Here is a 20,514-nt window from a genome sequence, read left to right as displayed (position 1 = left end):
CTATTGGATGGGGGAGATAGAACTTAAAACTGCTCTTTATGCAGACGATTTGCTTTTATATACAACAAATCCTGTACATTCTCTACCACGGTTATTCGAGTTGGCAGAAGAATTTGGGCATGTTTCTGGATACTCAATCAATAAAGATAAGACAGAAATAATGGAATGGAATCAAGTTAATAATTATCCTGGGGTAAAAACTGAGATGAGATATTTAGGGGTCCATTTAGAGCAGAACCTAGAAGATATCCCAAAAGAAAATTTGAAGAGGATCTCAAAGGAAGTGGTAAACCTTTTAACTAGATGGGCGAATCTCCCTCTAAATATATATAGAAGAGTGAACTTAGTTAAAATGATTATTTTGCCTAAGATAACATTTTTATTTAATACTATTCCGTTAGCCTTTAACAAAAAAGATATCACTAAACTGCAAGGTAGAATCGGTACATTTATATGGGCAACAAGGGGTTCTAGGATAGCCTGGAAAAAGTTGAGAAGAGGCCTAAGAGTAGGCGGGCTAGCCCTACCAGATTAATTATTTTACTGTTATGCTTTTCATTTTAAAAACTTTAGAATTCTGCTGAATAACTCAGATACTTCACCATTAGGTCTTTTATATAAGGTCATGTTACGAAACATGCCTCAAGGTCAGGTCTCCTTTTTATATAAGTATGGCAATCCCAAATTCTACAAAAAAAGATATTAAGGGCGGCCTTAGAAACATGGATGTTTATAAGGAAAACAATGAACATACCATACTATGCGACGCAAGCACCAGTGTGGGACTCACCTGGGACTCCTCAATGTTTAAAGGATCAATTGAGTGAACCACTTAAAAGAGGGGGAATAAAGTGTTGAGGGGATTTACAAGTAGGTTGTAACCTGATGAGTTGGGAAGCATTCTGTAAGCTCACTCATGGATTATTGACAAGATTTAAATATTATCAAATAGCTTCATGGTGGTCAACCCAACTTTGGCAAGAGGAAGAAACTTATTCTGAAGTTTTAGACCAAATAGTGAGAGGAGGAATCCGGAAAAAAGAAGTTGCATACTGGTATGGTGCATTACTTAATCAGGAAGACCAGGCAAAAACTGATGTAACTAGATTATGGGGGGAGGACTATAGAGAGAATGCAGGGAACGCAAGAGACATATACAAGGTTTGGACTGACTCTTTCTTAATGCTACAGGAATTAGTGAAACCGGCTGCTCTGAAGAGAAATCCCCTCTTTATGGCTTATAGAGTATATTGGTCTCCAGAAAAGCTGACTAAGGTAATAGGGACAGTATATTGCTGTCCAAGATGTAAATTTCCAGAGGCGGATGATATCCACGTATTTATGGAGTGTTTAGAGATCAAACCTTACTGGAAAGAAATATGTTCTTTTTTGAAAGCTGTTCTGAAGAGACCAATAGATTTAAGCATTGGTATGGTTTTCTTCGGTCTACCAAATGATTATCAAATGAATTCACCTATGTATAACTTTATATTTTTTGTGATCATTTTAGCTAGGAGAGAGATTTGCCGGCTCTGGAAGTCAGAAGATCCCCTGGTATTTTCAGAATTTTTAGGAAATGTAATATGTATAGGTGAGACTGACATGGCATGTGATATAAAAAGTAAGGTGAAGATATGGGCAAACTTGTTATGTTGGAGAGAAAGTGACAATGGGTCCAATGATTAAGCAAAAAAGAGAACACCGTGGATCCTATTTTCCCTAGTAACTAAGAGGGCTGGAACCGGATACAGTGAACGGGACTGGAGAAGGTCTCGGTGGAACTAAGAAAAGAACGCCCTATCTTTCTCTGAGGCCTATCCGGAGGGTTGGCAAAAGGCAAGGAGTGGATGGAGGTATTCTATTATGAGTTCTTCTTTTTTGGCAATATGAGGACTGTAGAAAAAAAAAAAGAAATTCACTGAAAAAACCATAGGTTTCACACACGTTATAGTTAAAAATTAGCATTTGCAAAAACCTTAGAAATTCACAGAAAAAACCATAGGTTTTACATACGTTATAGTTGAAAATTAGCATTTCAAAAACCTTAGAAATTCACTGAAAAAAACTATAGGTTTCACACATGTTATAGTCAGCTGGACATTTCACTCATACAAAACCATTGAAATTCCCCAGTTATAGTTAGTTCAGTTAACTATAACTTGCGCGCCCGCAATGCAATACTGATGACGTCACATATTACATCACTCATGACATGGTCAGTGACATCACTCATGACATCACTGATGACATCTCAATTGACATCACTGATGACAACACTGATGACATCATCCTTGTGAAAGAGTGGCAGACCTCCTCTCACCCTAATATAACCTTTGATACACACATTCAAAAATAGAAAATAAAATGTTCAAAAAAATGGAGATACCAATACCAGTTACAACAACCTATTCAGTAATTCCAACACCTACATACACATCCACTCATTCACCAACATTTCTAAACAGTCACTCATACATGTACTCACTCATCATATGTACTCATACACCTATACATCCTGTTACATACGGACACTCATACATAGAGTTACTCACACACATACTTACACATGCAAATAAACTATCAAACATCCATTTACTTGCATATACAGCTATACACACACCACTACACTTACTTCTACAGAAACATACACATACTTACTCTCTTAAACAATCACTTATAGAAACACATACTTATTTATACAGGAATTCTTCCAATCACTCACTCTCATATATACTCACTTATATACATCAATACTCACATATACTAGTTTAAAACATATGTACTTACTCATAAAGGCACTATTGGGACAGTCATTCACTCACTAACACACCCATACACAAACTCATCCACCCATACAGTCTTGCACACATGCTGTCATCAAAACACATAGAAACAGTGAGTCAGTCATTCATGCATCTATACGCTAAGTAATATACCCCACTGAACCATACAGACACTCATACTGATACTAACCAACTAATAAGCCATATACACACTCATGTAGGTACTCACCAACCCATGCAGTCACTTATACACAAGTGAGACACTGATACAGATATTTACATATTTAAACATTACTCGTTAATACATGTATTCACTAAGATACACTTAATAAGTCAGTTATAGAATCAATTTTACAAAAAAAATCCATTTATTTACCCATTTATTCCTCCATCGACCTTTTTTAATATACATATATAAAAAAAAATATTTTTCAGAAAGACACACATTCACTGGATGATGTCATCAGTGATGTCATCAATGATGTCATTTGAGATTTCATCAGTGATGTCATGAGTGATGTCACTGACCATGTCATGAGTGATGTAATATGTGACGTCATCAGCAGTGCATTGCGGGCGTGCGAGTTATAGTTAACTGAACTACTGGAGTGAAATGTCCAGCTAACTATAACATGTGTGAAACCTATAGTTTTTCTCAGTGAATTTCTAAGGTTTTTGAAATGCTAATTTTTAACTATAACGTGTGTGAAACCTATGGTTTTTTCTGTGAATATATATATATATATATATATATCCAACAACGTCAGTTCCAAGGAAAAAATGAAACGAGCCGCAACTCACAGCCACAGTTCTTTTCAAAACAAATATTTTCTTTTCTTTGTCAAGCACAGATTTAACCAACGCGTTTCGGTAGCTCCATCTAATGTTAAGTAGTTTTCAGCTTCTTTAACCTTTAGTTAGGTTAAAGAAACTGAAAGCTACTTAACATTACTAAATTTTAATTCAGAGGAGGGTCAGGAAATAAAGCTGGAAGCCGCAATACAACAGATGGGGGCGGGAACCAGTACAAAAAGGGCAAAATCAAAATTCTATCCACAATTACCCCCAGGCAATAAAATTGACATTTTTCAAGAAGCGGTAACACATGATTTGTACAACATCACCAAAACGAAGGGCAATAACAACTTAACTTCACAAGAAAGGGAAGCTGTCATATGTCTGATCAACGACAAAGAATTTGAAATTAAAATGGCGGACAAAGGGGGAAACGTGGTATTATGGGACAGAAAGGCTTATATCACGGAGGCAATGCATCAACTAACCAATCCCCTCTTTTACGAACAACTTCAGACAAGTCCAATGGACAAGATCAAAAGAGCAATTGATCAAAAACTTGACATTTGGGAAACAAAGAACTTAATCGATTTGGATGAAAAGAAATACTTGGTGGTGGATTTTCCGAGAATGGCAACAATGTATTTTTTACCAAAAATACATAAGGATCCTAAAAGACCACCAGGTAGACCGATAGTGTCAGCAAAGGGCTCAATACTAGAACCAATGGCTAACTTAATCGATTACTATCTAAACCCTTATGTCCAAAAATTTAAATCATACATAAAAGATACGACTGACTTTTTATGCACCATACAAAAATTGACTTGGCAAAAAGAATATCTGATGATAACAATGGACATCATCGCCCTTTATACAAACATTGATAATAATTTAGGTTTGAAAGCATGCCACTATTACCTGCAAGATCGTAACATTCACTACAAAGAACACAATGACATGATAATGGACATTCAGTCACAGGAATACTTTATTGTGCATGGTTATTTAAAACCTTTACAATATAAATCAAAAAGGATTCAATAAAACATAAATCAAATTTTAGCGTGTTAAAACAGAGATTCTGACAAGACACTAGATTCCATGGTGAGGTAGCAGCAGCAGAATTAAAAGAAGCTTAACATCATGTTATACTGCCTATATATCCTAAAAGCACAAAAAGTAAAAAATTAAGGAATAGATTCTTCCTCCTTGCCTGCCAAGGGAAGATAAAAAAAAAAAAAGATGCCAAGGTGGAGGAGAGGATAGTTAAATTATGATAACAGTTCAGGGGAGCCCTATTGCCAATCAATACTGGACAGTGTAAGGGAGGGCAAACGGTGTCACTCTGGAGGAAGGGCTTCTGAGGTACCAATTAGCTCATCATTATGGCCCTTTACGGTGCTACTTGAATTGTTCGTTCCTTCAAAATTTTAAAGCGGGCCTCAGCTGTTTCAAGAAATTTTACCATTCTTCAACTCAGTTGGATGTCATCTCCTTTGAAGCAGGCTAGCGCCGCTTGCCTGCAGGTCCGTATGTTACGGATGTTGAAAAGTGGTCGCAGGAGGACGCGGCGATCTTGGGTGAGCTTGGTGCAGGTAGAGATCAGATTAACTATATTTTCCTTGCCAATCCCGCAGAGTCGGTATGTTATAGGTAGATGTGGCCGTAACCATGGAGGTAGGTGAGCCACTGACGGCAGTAGACCTAGGCGATATTTCAAGAATTTCTCTTTTGTTTTTTTAGTGAAGCCTATCTGCAGATAGGTTTGAGGCAAGAGCATATTGTATGATTGAACTGTGAGCCAGCCATGAGCCCGCTCTATTAGGGCGGCTTTGTCCTGCAGCAATGATTCCTTCCGTACTATTTTATTGACCACCTTTTTGAAGAGAGCTGTGGAGCCTGAAAGTTCCCAAAGTTGCTGCAAGCCAAGGTCCTCAATGGCTGCTTCCAAGTACCGCCTTGCCGGGCATGTTTCTTTATTTTGAAGCTCCTTCCACAGGAGAGCATTTAGGGTCTTCGGGTCCCCCCTGCTTACTTTATGCCAGGTTTTTATGTAGGCTCCCTTGCGCGCCAGCTCTTCTTTTTGTAACCCGAACTCTAATCTCATTTGGGCAGGCGATGCATACCTTGGAAGGCTGAAGATCATGCGCAGTGCTTTTGCTACTGTTCTGTCTAGTAAGGGAGCATCCCTCCCCCTCATAGCTTCGCTGCCATAGGTGATTGCTGGAACTAATTTTGCCTGGATTACTTTTATGAGAGGAAGCAAGCTTGGCCCCGAAACTGTGTTTTTTAGATTTCTGAGCGCCGCTGCAGTGATTAGTCCTCTCCTTTTTATGGCTTCACATTGCGGCTTGAAATTGCCCTTGTGATCTATGATGACCCCCAGATATCGATATTCGCTGACCTTTTCTAGCTTTCTGGATGACAAGAGCCAGTTTTGTGTTGCTTTCTTTTTAGAAAGGTTAATACACATGATTTTTGATTTTTCACGATTGATGGTAAGCCTGTTAGCAGCGGAATATCTTGAGGTGATGTCCAACAGCCGCTGAAGGCCAACCGGAGTCGGCTGATGAGTAACAGGTCGTCTGCATAGAGTAAATTTGAAATCTGTGAGCCCCCTAACTTTGGAGCGTGCGAGTTGCATTCATTTAATAGTATAGGTAAATCCCCCATAAAAAGATTAAAAAGTATTGGGGCTAGTACATAGCCCTGTTTTACTCCTGTATATGTTGGAATCTTTTTTGTTAGAAAATCACCGGTGCCGAGCATAACTTGCACCCATGTCTCGCTGTGTAGGAGAATTAGTTGGTTTAAAAGCAGCGGGGGAATGTTTAACTTATGTAGTTTTTCCCACAAAAGGTTTCTGTCCACGTGGTCAAAAGCCGAGCTATAGTCAATATAGCACAAGTAGAGTGGGTGGTTCGCTTCTTGGGCCGCGTCAATTAATAAAGAAAGAGCTAAGATGTTAGAGGTAGTTCCCATACCTTTGCAGAAACCTGTTTGGTTGTATGGGATTGCTGAAACTTCGGCTGCCCAGGATGACAGTTCCTCTAGAAGCAGACCTGCGAAATATTTTGCTTCGTTATCGAGCAGAGCCACTAGCCGATAATTTTTTGGGTCGCTTTGGTCACCCTTTTTGAAGATGGGGGAAATAATGGCTCCCCTCCATGATGACGGGATTGATGACGTCTGCAAAATCTTGACAAACATTGGTCTGAGGGCAGCTGCCCAAAAATCGGGATCTTGCTTAAATAAAATGGGGGGGATCCCGTTTGGCCCCGGGGCCCCCTCACGCCTTCCCTTTGATATTCGATGACAGATCGAGGCGCACTTAATTTTAATTGTCTGGTCTTGCTGCTGGGGCTCGTAATGGTCACAGCTGAGTGTTAAACGTTCCTCGGTGTCTTTTATGAATTTGGACGTTCATTGGGTGTTAGTGTCAGTACCCTTGAAGTGAGTGCTAAGAAATATTATCCAATCATCTTCAGGGACGAAGGAATTAATGCCTTGATTCCTCCCCGTAGACAAATTGTTGATTTTTCTCCAAAATTGAGCGCTGTTGTTTGATTTGGCGTCATATAGCAGTTTTGCCCACAGATACTCTTCAAATTCTTGCTTAAGCCACCTAACCAGCCTTCCGCGATCACGCTTTAACAGCCTCAGTTCGTCCTTGGCAACAGGGTCTGTCCTTACCCTTCGTAACTTTTGGCAGATGAGAGTTTTTAGATGTTTTAGATGAACATTATTTGTAAAAGCGTGATTGAGATACCGCGTCGAATTGACAGACTTTCCCCCTCCGCAACGCTGGTTTTTCCTCAGTGTTTTTCCCATGTTTTTGCGTAGTGTTTCTGTAAATTTCTCCCAGCTGGCAATTAGATCTGTTGTTTCATTTTGGGCTTCACCAAGTGCTTGCTTTGCATAGAGCAGGAGGCCCACGGGGTCGTCTGTTCTGCACTTTAGTCGCCTGTCGTTTGCTGTATAAACTAGTTCATGCCCAATGGCGCGTGCTGGACTTGATATTGCAGAAGCCTCTAGAGTCACTTCTTGTGGTAAGTGGTCACTGTAATCAAGTAAACCGATATGGAAGTCAGTTGTCACTTGAAACAAATTACCAGAGAGGAAGGTGAAGTCAATTGTTGAACTGGTTGTTGTACTGTGGAATGTTGCTGCTTGGGGACGATCCCCTGGGAATCTCCCATTAAGCGCTCGTAGACCAATTTCTTCAAGAGTTACTAAAAGTCGCTGTGCTGCTTTAGTACTTCTTCCCCCTGATGAGTTGTCCTGAGAGTAATGTTCCATTGCAAATGGGTCCTTAGTGGTGCTGACTTCGGTGGCCGATTTATTAAGCATGTTCTGATTGAAGTCGCCGCTAACAATCAGACTATTAGTATCCTCTGCAGTTAATAGCTTTATAAGCACTTCTTTCAGTTGCAGGGCTCCTTGCTTCTTACCTCGGGGATGTAGGTAAAGGTTGATTAAAATTAACTCTTCCATCTTTCCCTGGTCTCGAATGGAGATTCGTGATACTTGCATTGCATTGGGGGAGTCTAGATTGTATGGTAGTGGGACTACTGTACGCGTTCTTTTTAATGAACAATAAGTGACGAGGCCCCCTTTTTTGTGGCCAAATCTTGCAGCATGGGTTGGAGGGATGAAATGCAAGGTAAATCCTGGAAGTGGTGGGGGAGAATCTGACCAAGTTTCTTGCAAGGCTATGATGTTGAAGCTTTGCAAGTAGAGATTTAGTTCCGAGTCCATAAACTTATCCCCAATGCCGTTGATGTTCCAGGAGCAGACTTTGAAGTTTTTAAGAGAATTCCCAATTTCAGACTTGTCATGTCAATGTTTTTCCAGCTTATTATTTATAGTCCTCGATAACCATGTCCAGTCTGAGTTAGATCGCTCAATCCCGGAGTATTGCCTTATTACGCGTGGTCCTTTTGGTTCTGAACTGGCCGGGGAGTTGATGCGAGCCCCTCGCAATACAGAGAGTGAGTGATGGTCCTGATTGGCCTGATTTTGTGCGTTCCGGTGTACAAAGTCACTTGCCAAGGGATCTGGGTATCTCGGTTTTACAAATGGGCAAAGTATTATGCCCCAGCTATTAAATTTCGCTTGTTCGTTGAGCACGCGCTCAGCCACCTCTGTTGAGGCCCATACAGTTTTGGTGACCTCCACCCCCGGGTGTTACGGTGAGACTGTGAATTCGACTGAGTCGAGATCCTTGGTGGATATGTTTGTTAGGGTATCAATGGAGTTTAGCAGACGTAGAATGTTACCCCTGTTTAGGATGTCAAAAGCGCCCCTTGACATGTATTCCGGGAATATTAAAATTGTGAGGTTGCCTAAATGCTCCTTTATCCGTTTGGGGCTACTCAGCTGGCTTGTGGGGGTAATCTCAACCCTGTTGGATTCCTCTGGTAGCATTCTCTGATCAGGGGCCTTTGATTCATCTGCTTCACTTACAACCTGTTTTGAAGAACTCTCGGTTGGTATGGCTTCAGGGGCATGATCTAATTGTACCCCTTTGTCCGTTTTGGGAGCTAGATTTTTGGTTCTTATGGTGCTTGTGCTAATAATAGTTCTTTCCCCACAATCGATCAGACCCTCGCTCGTGTTAGATTTTATAATATTTGCGCTGCCCCTCGGGGCGGGGTCGTCAACTTTTGTTGGGATCATCGTGTTAGAAGTGTTTGTTTTTCGATTCTTTTTCCTTTGGCTCGTATGCCACTGGTCCTGAATAGGGAAGGGGCGTGAGTCCAATTCCGTGTCTGTCTCTGGACTCGATAGGGCCCACTTGTCAGGCGTTGGGTCTGAAGGCAGGATGCTGACTTGGTTATTCTTAACTTTCCCTTCAGCCAAAGTGCCTAGCTTTGACTTGCAGCCCTTCCTCTCTTGCTTTCTGCTCCGCTTTGGGGAGCGTCCGTGGTCTCTTGGGACATCCTTTTGGTTGGGTTCCCAAGTCGGGAATGAGCCATTATTCACTGCTACCAGGGTTTCTCCATCCCTGGTATGTCCTTGCGCTCTCAATGGCGTTGCATTTTCCTCTTCCCTTTCCAGCTTGTCTTTTTGTATTAGGGGGGGGAGCCCTCAGTAGGAGTTAAAATTTCTCTGTTGTTTGTTTGCCATGCTCTATTTGTTCTCTCCAGATGACCCGTTGGTAAACTGTTTTTGACGGCCTCTCTGATACCTGTAAGGAGGTTGTCCATTGCTCCAGGCAGTGTAGCCTGCTTGTCCACAATTGCGATGCCAGGACAGTTTGATTGTATAAGTTCTGTCTCCTCTTGTGCTCTTTTGACCAGACTGTTCAGTTCAGCTAGCTTATTGTCGATGTTGGAGACAAAAACTGATAGTGAGTGTAGAACTGTTAGCTGAAGGTCCATTTTGTCCGATTGATACTGGATGGCGTTAACAGACAGTTGCATTGTATGCAAGAGAGATTCCCATACGTCTACCTTGGTTTGCGGCGATGCGATCGTGGGGCCGAACTGTGGGGCTTTGCCTTTTTGGCTTGTTACAGCTTCTTTTGGGGCCACATGAGGCTGAGAGGTGTAGCGGGCGACCAATTCTTCCCACTCTTCTTGCGTGGGATACGAAGCCACTGGGACCAAAGCTTTTGATGGAGTGGTGACTGTGGTTGCCTGCACCGGGAGGTGACCTCGAGGAGGGGTTAGGGGTTGCTCAACCTGTGCCGAATGATGAACTTGTGCCTGAAGCACGAGCGGCTCCGATGCCGTAGACAGGTCCCCCGACCGAGACTGTCCCGATGTTATATCAACATATTCTACGGTTACCCCAGAGCGCTTACTAAGTTCTGGTTGCTCTTCCCCGAGATCTTGTGAAGAGGGTATATTTTTCTCTACCGTAAGGTCCTGTATTGGTCCGGAGGAGCCTTGCCCTGCCTTTGTTGCAGGACCTAGGATCCTCACATTCAAGTTGCTTGATGTGCTAGGAGCTGGTGCCGGAGAAGCCGGGACTTCTGGAGTGCCAGGGATGCTAGGCACCTTAAGACCCATTTGAACCCCTGGATTTTTCTCAGAATCTCTGGCGATCTTGGACCAGTCTTCTGGGGAGCATTTTTCTCCCGATGGTTTGGTGAAGACCTTCTGGTCCGATTTTATTGTAGAACCCATACTAAGGGCACTCTGACTAGATTCTTGCTGTTTGCTCGTGAATGACTTTGATTTTAATTCATGCACCTGGGACTGATTTAAGCCCGGGTCAGGATTGAGGCCCCACTTTCTGATGGTCATCGAAAAGGTTGCCCCTCTGTGGGATTCGCTGTAATTTCCACTGTGATTTTCGGTCTGTGAAGTGTCAGGGCAGTCCCTCTCGTCGCTGTCTTCTTCTCTGACATCTTCTTCTTCTCCTCCTCCATCTCCGTCTTCGTCATCCAACGCCTGCAGGGGGGGCTTTCTTTTCAACCCTCTCATTGGTTCTTTTGTTTGCTCAGTCTGAATCTCTAGTTCTGATGCGTAGGAGACCGGTAGTATTGGTGTTGGCAGGTTGTTGGGCTGCCGAGTGTTCAGGCAAAGGACCGAGCCTGCGTCCTTGATGAATGAGAATTTTGTATAGATTTTTGGTTGGAAGCTTAACCCTTTGGGGTTTTGTGAAAGCTCAGGGCTTGGAAGGCGTGGGAGAAAGGGGGTCAGGGGGATCAGCCGCTCATCCCCCCTCCCTCACCCCCATACGCTACCCCCAATCGTACCGCCAACGTAACGGAGCGGCAATGGGCTTTTCCTTCAGCCCAAGTTATGCGTGCATAGCAATGGGCTGGTGGGAGGAAGAAGTGGCATGGAACAGTCAAAATAAACACTTCACCCGACACATAGTGACCTGGAAATGGTTCATTGATGATTTATTCATCATCTGGAGCGGGAGTGAAGCCGAGTTCCGACAGTACTTTGACATCCTAAACACAAGCACACCGTGCCGGAAATTCACTTACGAACTAAGCAAAACCAAAGTGGTATTTCTGGACACGGAGGTGTACGTGAAAGATAATCGGATGGAAACAACTTTACATCGAAAAACCACAGCAACCAATGCAACCCTGGAAGCAAAAAGCTTTCATCAACCTTCGTTGATCTCCAGTATTCCCGTCGGGGAATTTCCCTGTTTAAGACGGATTTGTAGTGAAGAATCAGAGTGGAAAAAACACAGTGCAGGTACGATCAAACGCTTTCAAAACAGAAAATATGGAAAACAACTGATAAATAAATGTTGGGAAAAAGCTAATGCAAAACTAAGATTGGAGTGCCTCAAACCAAAAGAAAATTTAAACGAACCAGAAGAAGAACCAATAAGACTTATTTTGGACTACAGCCAAGAATCTAAAAAAATCGTTCAGATTTTAAAAAAGAATTGGAAGATACTGCAACTAGATCCCACTGTGGGACAAAGGATGGGGGCTCACCCAATTATAACGTACAGAAGAGCAACAAACTTAAAAGATCAGTTGGTCCACAGCCATTTCCAAAGCAAGACGCCAAAGAACATATGGCTGAAAACGAAGGGATTCGTCAAATGTTATAATTGCAAGGTGTGTGAGATTGCCAAACCCACAAAAGAACTAATTATGGCAAACAACAAAATCTGGACAATCAAAGAACTAATAACGTGCAAAAGCCAGTATACAATTTACATGATAGAGTGCCCATGCAAGCTAAAATACATAGGGAGCACGATATGTGAATTAAAAATACGAATCCTGCAACTTGTCCGCGCTACAGTCAACAAGGACCGGAATAACGCGGTAGCAAAGCATATGGAGAGCCACCACGATGGAAATTAGAAACTCTTAAAGTTTTGGGGAATAGAAACAATGTCCCTTTCCAATTGAGGTGGCCATCGGGAAAAACTTTTGAGACAAAAAGAGTCACGGCATATTCTGAACTTTCGAACCATGACACCCTTAGGTTTGAATCAGTCGGAGGAACTGTACATTCATCTATAAATTAGAAATTGTTTCTAACTTCTCTGATCCAACTGTCTCTCCTCACACCCTTACCCCATCCCCCTTTTCCTTTCTCTCTACAGCCCACTGGAGGGCATTATCAACCTTGAATAACAAGTTGCGTGGCCCACTGGAGGGCAGTATTCTACTGTGTACCAATTGATGGCGCAGTGTAAATCGTATGAATAAATAGACAGGGTGTCTAGAAATACCAACACTGTGTACTAATTGATGGCGCAGCGTAAATGATATGAATAAATAGACAGAGTGTCTAGAAATACCAATAATCATGATGGGAATGATTCATCAATGATAATGTAGGAAAACTACGTAGTCCAGAATTCCCAGCATTAACAGAAACAGGAAGCATGGAAATCACATGCTTTCTGGGTAAATTGGGTGTGTTTTAAATAATGTGTAACTTCAGGAGTAATCGACCGTGAGCAAGGTAGATGGAGCTACTGAAACGCGTTGGTTACATCTGTGCTTGACAAAGAAAGAAAATATTTGTTTTGAAAAGAACTGTGGCTGTGAGTTGCGGCTCGTTTCGTTTTTTTCCTTGGCACTGACGTTGTTGGATTTACAAGCTGCTTGGTTCTGCCGCAGGAGCTACGCACCGCTACGAAGCGCCATTGCAGGGAAAACAGGAACCAAATTGTTGAATATATATATATATACATATATATATATATTTCGCTCCAGTGTTCCACCGTTCGCGAATCACTCTCAAAGGCGGGTGCTGCAGCGCGGCGGTGTTCCGCGCAAATATACAAGCTCCACACTGTGTCCCCTTGATTTAATCCAACAAGACACGCAGCACTCACGGGATCAATAAGGCTTGAAATGCCAAACTTTTTATTCAGACAAACGCGTTTCAGGAAAGACTCCCTTCGTCAGTGTCGTGAACAATGCATTTCGCTGCACCATTTTTAAAAGCACGTAGGTGTACATATGTAAACACAAACAAGGGACCAGGCCTCGTATTTTCATATGGGCGCCATCTTGGAACATGTTTTTCCCGCATAGTAACATAATTTACCATTGTATATCGAGAAATGTAACAACATTATTACATACATATCCTAGATAAACATCTTGCGGTGGATCGGCATTTGCAACACTTATTAGTGTTGCTTTGTGTCCCAATCCGTGAGTATGTTTTGCAATCAATTTGTATCATACATTATATTGAAGTGACAGAGTTCTAATAATTTTTGACTAAATATGCCATGATATTATCTTTGCACTTTTATCTAATTGGACTAATTGCTCATAATAAATGATCATAGCCCTATTGGTTCAAATCGTAATCTAGCCGTGGATGGGCCATGGCAACCAAATGGTTGCCCACAGAAAAAATCACTTCAATATTCTACAATATAAATTGTACAACTCAGTTCTTTCCGCTTATTAGAAAAATTGTCCCAAACAACATCGCATCATCGCCGCCAGATCTACTTTCTCGAATAATTCATTAATCCGAGAAGCAGATAGGTAATTCTACAAAAACTCAGTTTTATCAACAATAACATATAACAGTTGTGGTAACATATTCTTCATTCGCAACATGAGGTAAAAAGATTCCTTCTTAGCCCAAATGTGCAGACATTTCCTCCCCGATATTAAAACCACCCAGAGCCTTGGTTTCTAGATCCACAATATAGCGGGACTCCAACCTCCTGAGTTTAAGGAGTCGGTTGCACCCCCTGATGTGTTCCGGTACATGGTCTAGGCAGAAATGCGCTTAGTAGGTGATTAATAAATTCTACAAGGCTTGTCAGTGCAATCCCTATCCTTATGCCGCCTGATATCTGTCTCAGAATCAAGTGTGTAATGGTGCTGATGCACGTGGGAGTCGTGACTGCTCGAAATCTATTCGGTTTGACTTGAGGTGTCAAAGATTGAATTGTTTGGGGCCTCAAGGTTGAAATTCATCGCATGTGCTTGAAAGTTAGGGGGATGATAGTCGGCGTGCTTTGAGTCCTGCCCAAGTGGGCTTGGGCTCAAGTCTCGTTGGAGAGATGCCTGGATTTTGTCACAATATGAAATGAATGATTCTGTTAGATGTAGCGGGTGTCATTAGTGGCGGGGCAGACACGTGTTGCATGCGAAAAGAGGGGGGGGACTACGATGTCATGGTGGCTACCGAGCATGTTTGGCGCTTCATGGTTGTAATAAGTGATATGTGTGTATGATAAAGGTGGAAAGAAAAAATTGTATAAATGAAATAATACGTGCACTAAGTGAGTTAAAAAGGATCAAGTCCTGGATGGTGAAACAAGATGTTAATCAGTAGTTGGGTTTGTCTCTGAAAACGTGAGTAGGGATATTTACACAGAAGACTAGTGACATGTCATAGATGTACACTAAGTGCCTCATCAGCATTGAGCCCAAAGGGGATCTTACTATTGAGCTCAATGATGTATTTGGATTCGAGTCGTCTCAGTTTTTGTTGTCTGTTCCCTCCCCTGATGTTGGGTGCAACACTGTCCAAAACAAAATAGGTGAGATCCTCACTTTTCCCGCTGTGGTGAGCATTGATGTGGCGACCCACAGGGTATGCCGGATCGTCATTGGCGATTGCCCTAAGGTGTTGGAGGATCCTCACATGGGCTGGATGTATGGTGCTCCCCACATAGATTAAATTGCAGGAGCATTTGAGCACGTACACTGCAAAGTCTGTTTTGCAAGTGTAGTGTTGTCTGATTTTGAAAGGGGATTTCCTAAATGGGAATGTGACCGATTTTGTGTTGACCCCATGTTGGCAGGCTTTGCACTTGGTGCACTTGTAGAAACCAGGTTGGGAATGTAACCAGATCTTTTTGGTCGGAGCAGATGGTGCATAATTGACCAATTCTTGGCTCATTGAAGTTGCTCTTCTAAAAGTCAACTGCGGTAGTTTGGCACAACTCTGACCAAAGACTGTGTAATTTTTAATCAGTGGCCAGTGTCTGTACAGGAAATATATATATATATATATATATATTACCTACTGGTAGGTAGTTATAGTTAGGACCTATTTTCCATAGGAAATCGGCAACATTCTTTTTGGAATGACTTTGGCGCCGGTTAACAAATCTTCGTGAAATTTTAAAAACTGGCGAGGCGCTCAGGTCCACTCCTATCCTGAAAGTCTTGGGCTTATTCGAAAAGCGGGGGCTGAGAAAAAAAGGGGGCCCCATAACGTGTTTTCTCCATGCAATTTCCCATAGGTATCATTCATCGCGGCTACAGCCCGAACGGCTGAACGGAATTACACCAAATTTGGCAACGTTGTAGTCCTTGGTTCAGACTCGTACCTGTTGCCTATATGGTGTAGTTCCTGAGAAAATTACTTTTAAAAGTACATATATGTCTATGGTGTATGCGTGGATTATAAGCGCACCGTCCCGATCACGCGCAGAATGCTGATTGGCTGTGAAGTGGTTGTCAGCATTCGAAACAGGAAGTGTTGGCAGCCATTTTGTGCCTTGGTAGAAGTGAGGATCTAGAAATTAGTGGAACAAGTGTTTAAAACGTATAAAGGGGCAGGTAAGAAACATTTTGACCCTCTAGACCTGCTTAGGGGGTCCCACAAGGACCCCATGTGCCCAAAAAAAAAAATATATATATATATATTTAAAACAGAGACATGTGCGCTGGGTGCATGGATCCGCCGTAAAAAAAATTAAAAACGAAGCGCAGGCTCCTTTGCTTGTTTAAAAATTAGCTACATAGGAAGGAGAAATCCCGGGGTTTAAAATATTGCATTTGAAGCAGGGACCGAGAAAAAAAGGGGGTCCCAAACGTGCTTTCCTCATGCAATTTTCCATAGGAACCGTTAATCACGGCTACAGCCCGAACGGCTGAACGGAATTACACCAAATTGGGAAAAGTAGTAGTCCTAAATTCAGACTCGTGCTTTTTGCTTAAATGGTGTAACTCTGTTCAGTAGTTCCTGAGAAAATTGCAATAAAAAATACATATACATTTATGACCTCGTGGATCCGCACATCTTGAACGCACTCTAAGCGGACCTTCCTGATCACGCGCTGAATGCTAATTGGCAGCCATTTTGTGCCTCGGTAGAAGCAAGGTTGAAGAAGTCAGTAGAAGAAGTGTGGAAAACGTATAAAGGGGGTAGGGTAGAAATATCTTGACCCTCTATACCTGCTTAGAGGGTCCCACAACGACTCTCAGGGCCCCAAAAAATATGCTGTTTTCTAAAAATGGCAAAGTAGGCTTAGGGTGCGCGGATCATGCCGTAACCAAACAAATAAAAGGAAGCACGGGCTTTAATAATTAGCTACCGGGTATGCCAAATTCCGGGGGCAAAAGTTTTAAATTTTATGGGGTCCCAGAGGGGCTTCCTAGCACCGGGGATCACCACCCTCCGGGGCTAAAACATTAATGGGTGGCGGGGAGTGGCTCAACCGCCACCCTACCAGTAAAATAGATGGGTTGGGGGGGCTTAAAGACCCACTACCCCCTCTGGCTTTTTCAAAAATGGTTGAGGGGGCTTAAAGGACCCGCCAGCCCTAGGGACTGCCATTTCTGTTTGCTGTAGCTCTCTGGTGTGCACGCGTTGAGTGCACAACTCTAATGCATCGGGTGTGCGACTCCAAGGGACAAAAAAAAGTAATATTTTTCAGATATACATGAAGCTTATGTGTTGAGATTTTGAGTGGCTCTAAAATGAGCCCTTGTGTTTATTGAGAGATTTTGGTACTATGCAGAGTCTAAAGTTCAAGAAGAAGACTTTGTAACCCTCATCCGTAGTATGTACACCATCTGTCCTATAGATGCCCTCCATATTGAAACGCAGATTGTTGTGGTAAATGGACCCCATTCTATAATCTCGGAGAAAACAGAGACAGATTTATTTACATGTTTCCTAGCTTTCTCAATCTGTGGACAGAATTATTTGGACCAGTTCCACTTCTGTCCTTGGCATATGTTAAAATAGACAAAGGCAGTTTGGGGGAAAAGTGACATCAATTCTCCATAGGTGTCCTTTATTAGCATTTCCAGACCTACCCCAGTCAAAGTGCCTAGGTCATTGCCACCACAGTGCATAATTATGAGGTCAGGTTGTTGGAGACGTAAAAAGGATTTAACCAACGGCATCAATTGGTGCCACTTTAACGCTCTCTGTCCAATCCATTTAATGTCTACATTTGGTAAACCTAGGTCTTTGTCAATGGCTCCATTTACTGCGTACCTTTGGCTCCAGAAAATATCGCTGAATCCCACAATCCATACTCAAAGCATCTTGCAAGGAGGTCTGAATGACCTGAGATGGTCTCCGTAAATGAAATTGCAGTTTGAAAACTAAGATTTTTCTAAAATGGTGGATAAGGTGTAGTTTTGAAAAAACAATAGAAATGATTGGCTGTTTCAAAACATTATGGTCTGAAAAATAGGGTGCATGTTTCTGTTTTTTAAAAGCATATTTCTTATTGGTTATGAGAAACTGTTTGAATGGAATGTTAGATTAAATTAAGTGATATTTTGAAAAGTCAAGCACACTTGCTGTTTGCATTAGCAACATTGTGTGCTGAACTTGTGACCTGTGTGTTTAGTTCAGTGTTGCATGTACTGTTACCATTGTAACAGGCAGTAACAGGCAGTAAGCAGATTGGGGGTAGGGTTCAAACTTATGTCAATTGGAAAGGGCTGAAATGTGTAACCAATATAAATGTGTGTTAGTGATTTGATATTTGCATGTATATGTGTGCAGAATGAGAGGGGAAACTTTGCCATGTTTTGGTTTTGCTAAGTAGTGCAGTACAGAGATTCTGTATAAAAAAATCTGGTGTGTTACTGAAATTCTTCTTAATCTACAAATCAATTTGAAAGGTAAACTAGTAATTTGTGTGGTAAAATCCAGGTAGTAGTGTTGCTTGTCTAGAATTATAAGTGTGCCTGCTGTTAGAATCCTGCATAAACTGCAATTAGCAAGAGTTTTGGTATCGTTCCTCAAGTGCAGGGTGTAAATATAACGCTATTGTCGGACTCCCCTCTTCCATGTTCTATTGTCATAGGAAAACGTACCTTGCATCTGGGAATGCTTACATTATAACTCATTGGAGGTACGAGGCAAGCCGTTACCAAACCGGCTGCTAACATGCGTTAATTCATCTTAGCGTCGCCTAGTAAATAGGGCAATATAATTTTCACCGCATTTTTTGCTTTTTAAAAAAAATAATTGTGGTGAAATGGCATTTGTTAATAGCCCTCAAGTTTGCTATGACACAGCGGGAACCTCGACTCCCGCCCGGCCATACAAAAAACCTGTATCCCGGGGGTAGACACCCAAGACACAGCAGGAGCCGCTCCTGGGGGGTGGTGTTTCACAAGGCTTTTGACTGCTGCAGAATGGGGGCCACGCGGCATGTCTCTTGCAATATAAAAAGCCACGTAGGATGGTGATCATCGGGGCTTAAAGGAACCTTTGAGCCCTGTGGATCATTGTTTTTCAAAGCCTTGAAGAGTAGCGGTTTCCGGAGCTGGATTGGGTCTTTAAGGCCGACCTACCTAAGTATTTTTCTGGGGAGTACCTTTGAGCCTCCCCACATATTTGTAAATGTAAATTCAAATCCAGTACTTGTGTAGCGCAGGAATTATCCCCGAAGGGGTATCTCGGCACTGGGGGCCGTTGGGAAGATTAAGTGAGCTATTTCCCAAAGTCGTATGGTGCTGGGCAGACCCCTGCTGCCTGGCCGCGGCGGCACACCTCTTCCCAATTTATTTTGTGGCACCGAGGAATGGCGGTCCCCAGGCTACAGGGCCCCTTTGAACACCAATGAAATGTAATATTTTAGACCCCAGGATTTGGACCTCCTCAGGCAGCTAATTTTTAAACAAGCACAGGAGCCCGTACATCGTTTTTATTTTTTTACGGCGGATCCATGCACCCTGCGCACATTTCTCCATTTAAAAAAAAAAAAAAAACATGCTTTAGGACATGGACTGTTTTTCTAGAAAAGTATGTCAAAGTTTTTTCATCATTTCAGGATGTTGGCAGTACATCATACTCAAATGCGGAAGTTAGCCAGAAGATTGTATTATGCAAAAAGTCCAGCACTAAAGTTAAATGAGTTGAACAGTGCACTTTTGAGTGGGTCAGTTTCAGATATGAAGATTTGTGATGATATTGAGTTTTGTTACTTTGGTCCTGAACAAGAGAGTGAAGAAACTCAGACATTATTGGAAGAAAATGTTGAAGAGAATGTTGAACATAGTTGTACAAAAAGATTTGAAGGTGAAATTACAAAGTTTAAGGTGACTAGAGATTGCTAGAGACAGTTCTCGAGACAGTCAAAGTTCTGCTGCTTTGAGTCAAGATCCACTAGGACAACCAATTGTTGAAAATGAAGCAGCAATCGCCATGAATGAGGTGGAAACAGTAATGCATCAAGCTCAAGAAGATGTAACGGACTTAGCAAACTTAGAAGAACAACTGTTGAACAGAAAGAAATATATCAGCAAGTGACACAACAGATTGATCATGGATTTCTTCATGAAAAGAAAGAATGTACATGCTCATCTTTTTATCCTATCCGAATGTATGTGAGTGGACAAGCTGGAACAGGAAAAAGTTCCTTAATTAAAGTAATCACCAGTTATCTACAGAAAACAACTGAGTCACATTTGGCTTGTGCTGTTACTGCTCCAACTGGGTTAGCAGCACACAGCGTTAAAGGAATTACATTACATCGTTAACTGATGCTTCCTGTGGAGTATGAAAACAAATTGGACTATCACAACTTATCTGGAGAAGCTTGTTGTTCAGCAACAATATCATCAATCAGAATCAGATGATTGTTCCAGCGGTGTAGCCATTTTTTTCTCCAAAAAAGAAATTCAGATTTCCAACGAAGAAAAAGTAAGGTTCTCCCCAGAACAGGTCTTCTCCTAAGGAAGGTCTAAGAAGAGTAATTAAAATGGGTGGGGTTCTTCAATAGTTAGAACAGTAAGTGTTATAAACTAATCAAA

The sequence above is a fragment of the Lissotriton helveticus genome, chromosome 2_1, assembly GCF_964261635.1.
Source record: "Lissotriton helveticus chromosome 2_1, aLisHel1.1, whole genome shotgun sequence".
In the NCBI taxonomy this organism is placed as follows: domain Eukaryota; kingdom Metazoa; phylum Chordata; class Amphibia; order Caudata; family Salamandridae; genus Lissotriton; species Lissotriton helveticus.
The sequence above is the reverse complement of the archived record's forward strand: the minus strand, read 5'-3'. Positions refer to the sequence as shown.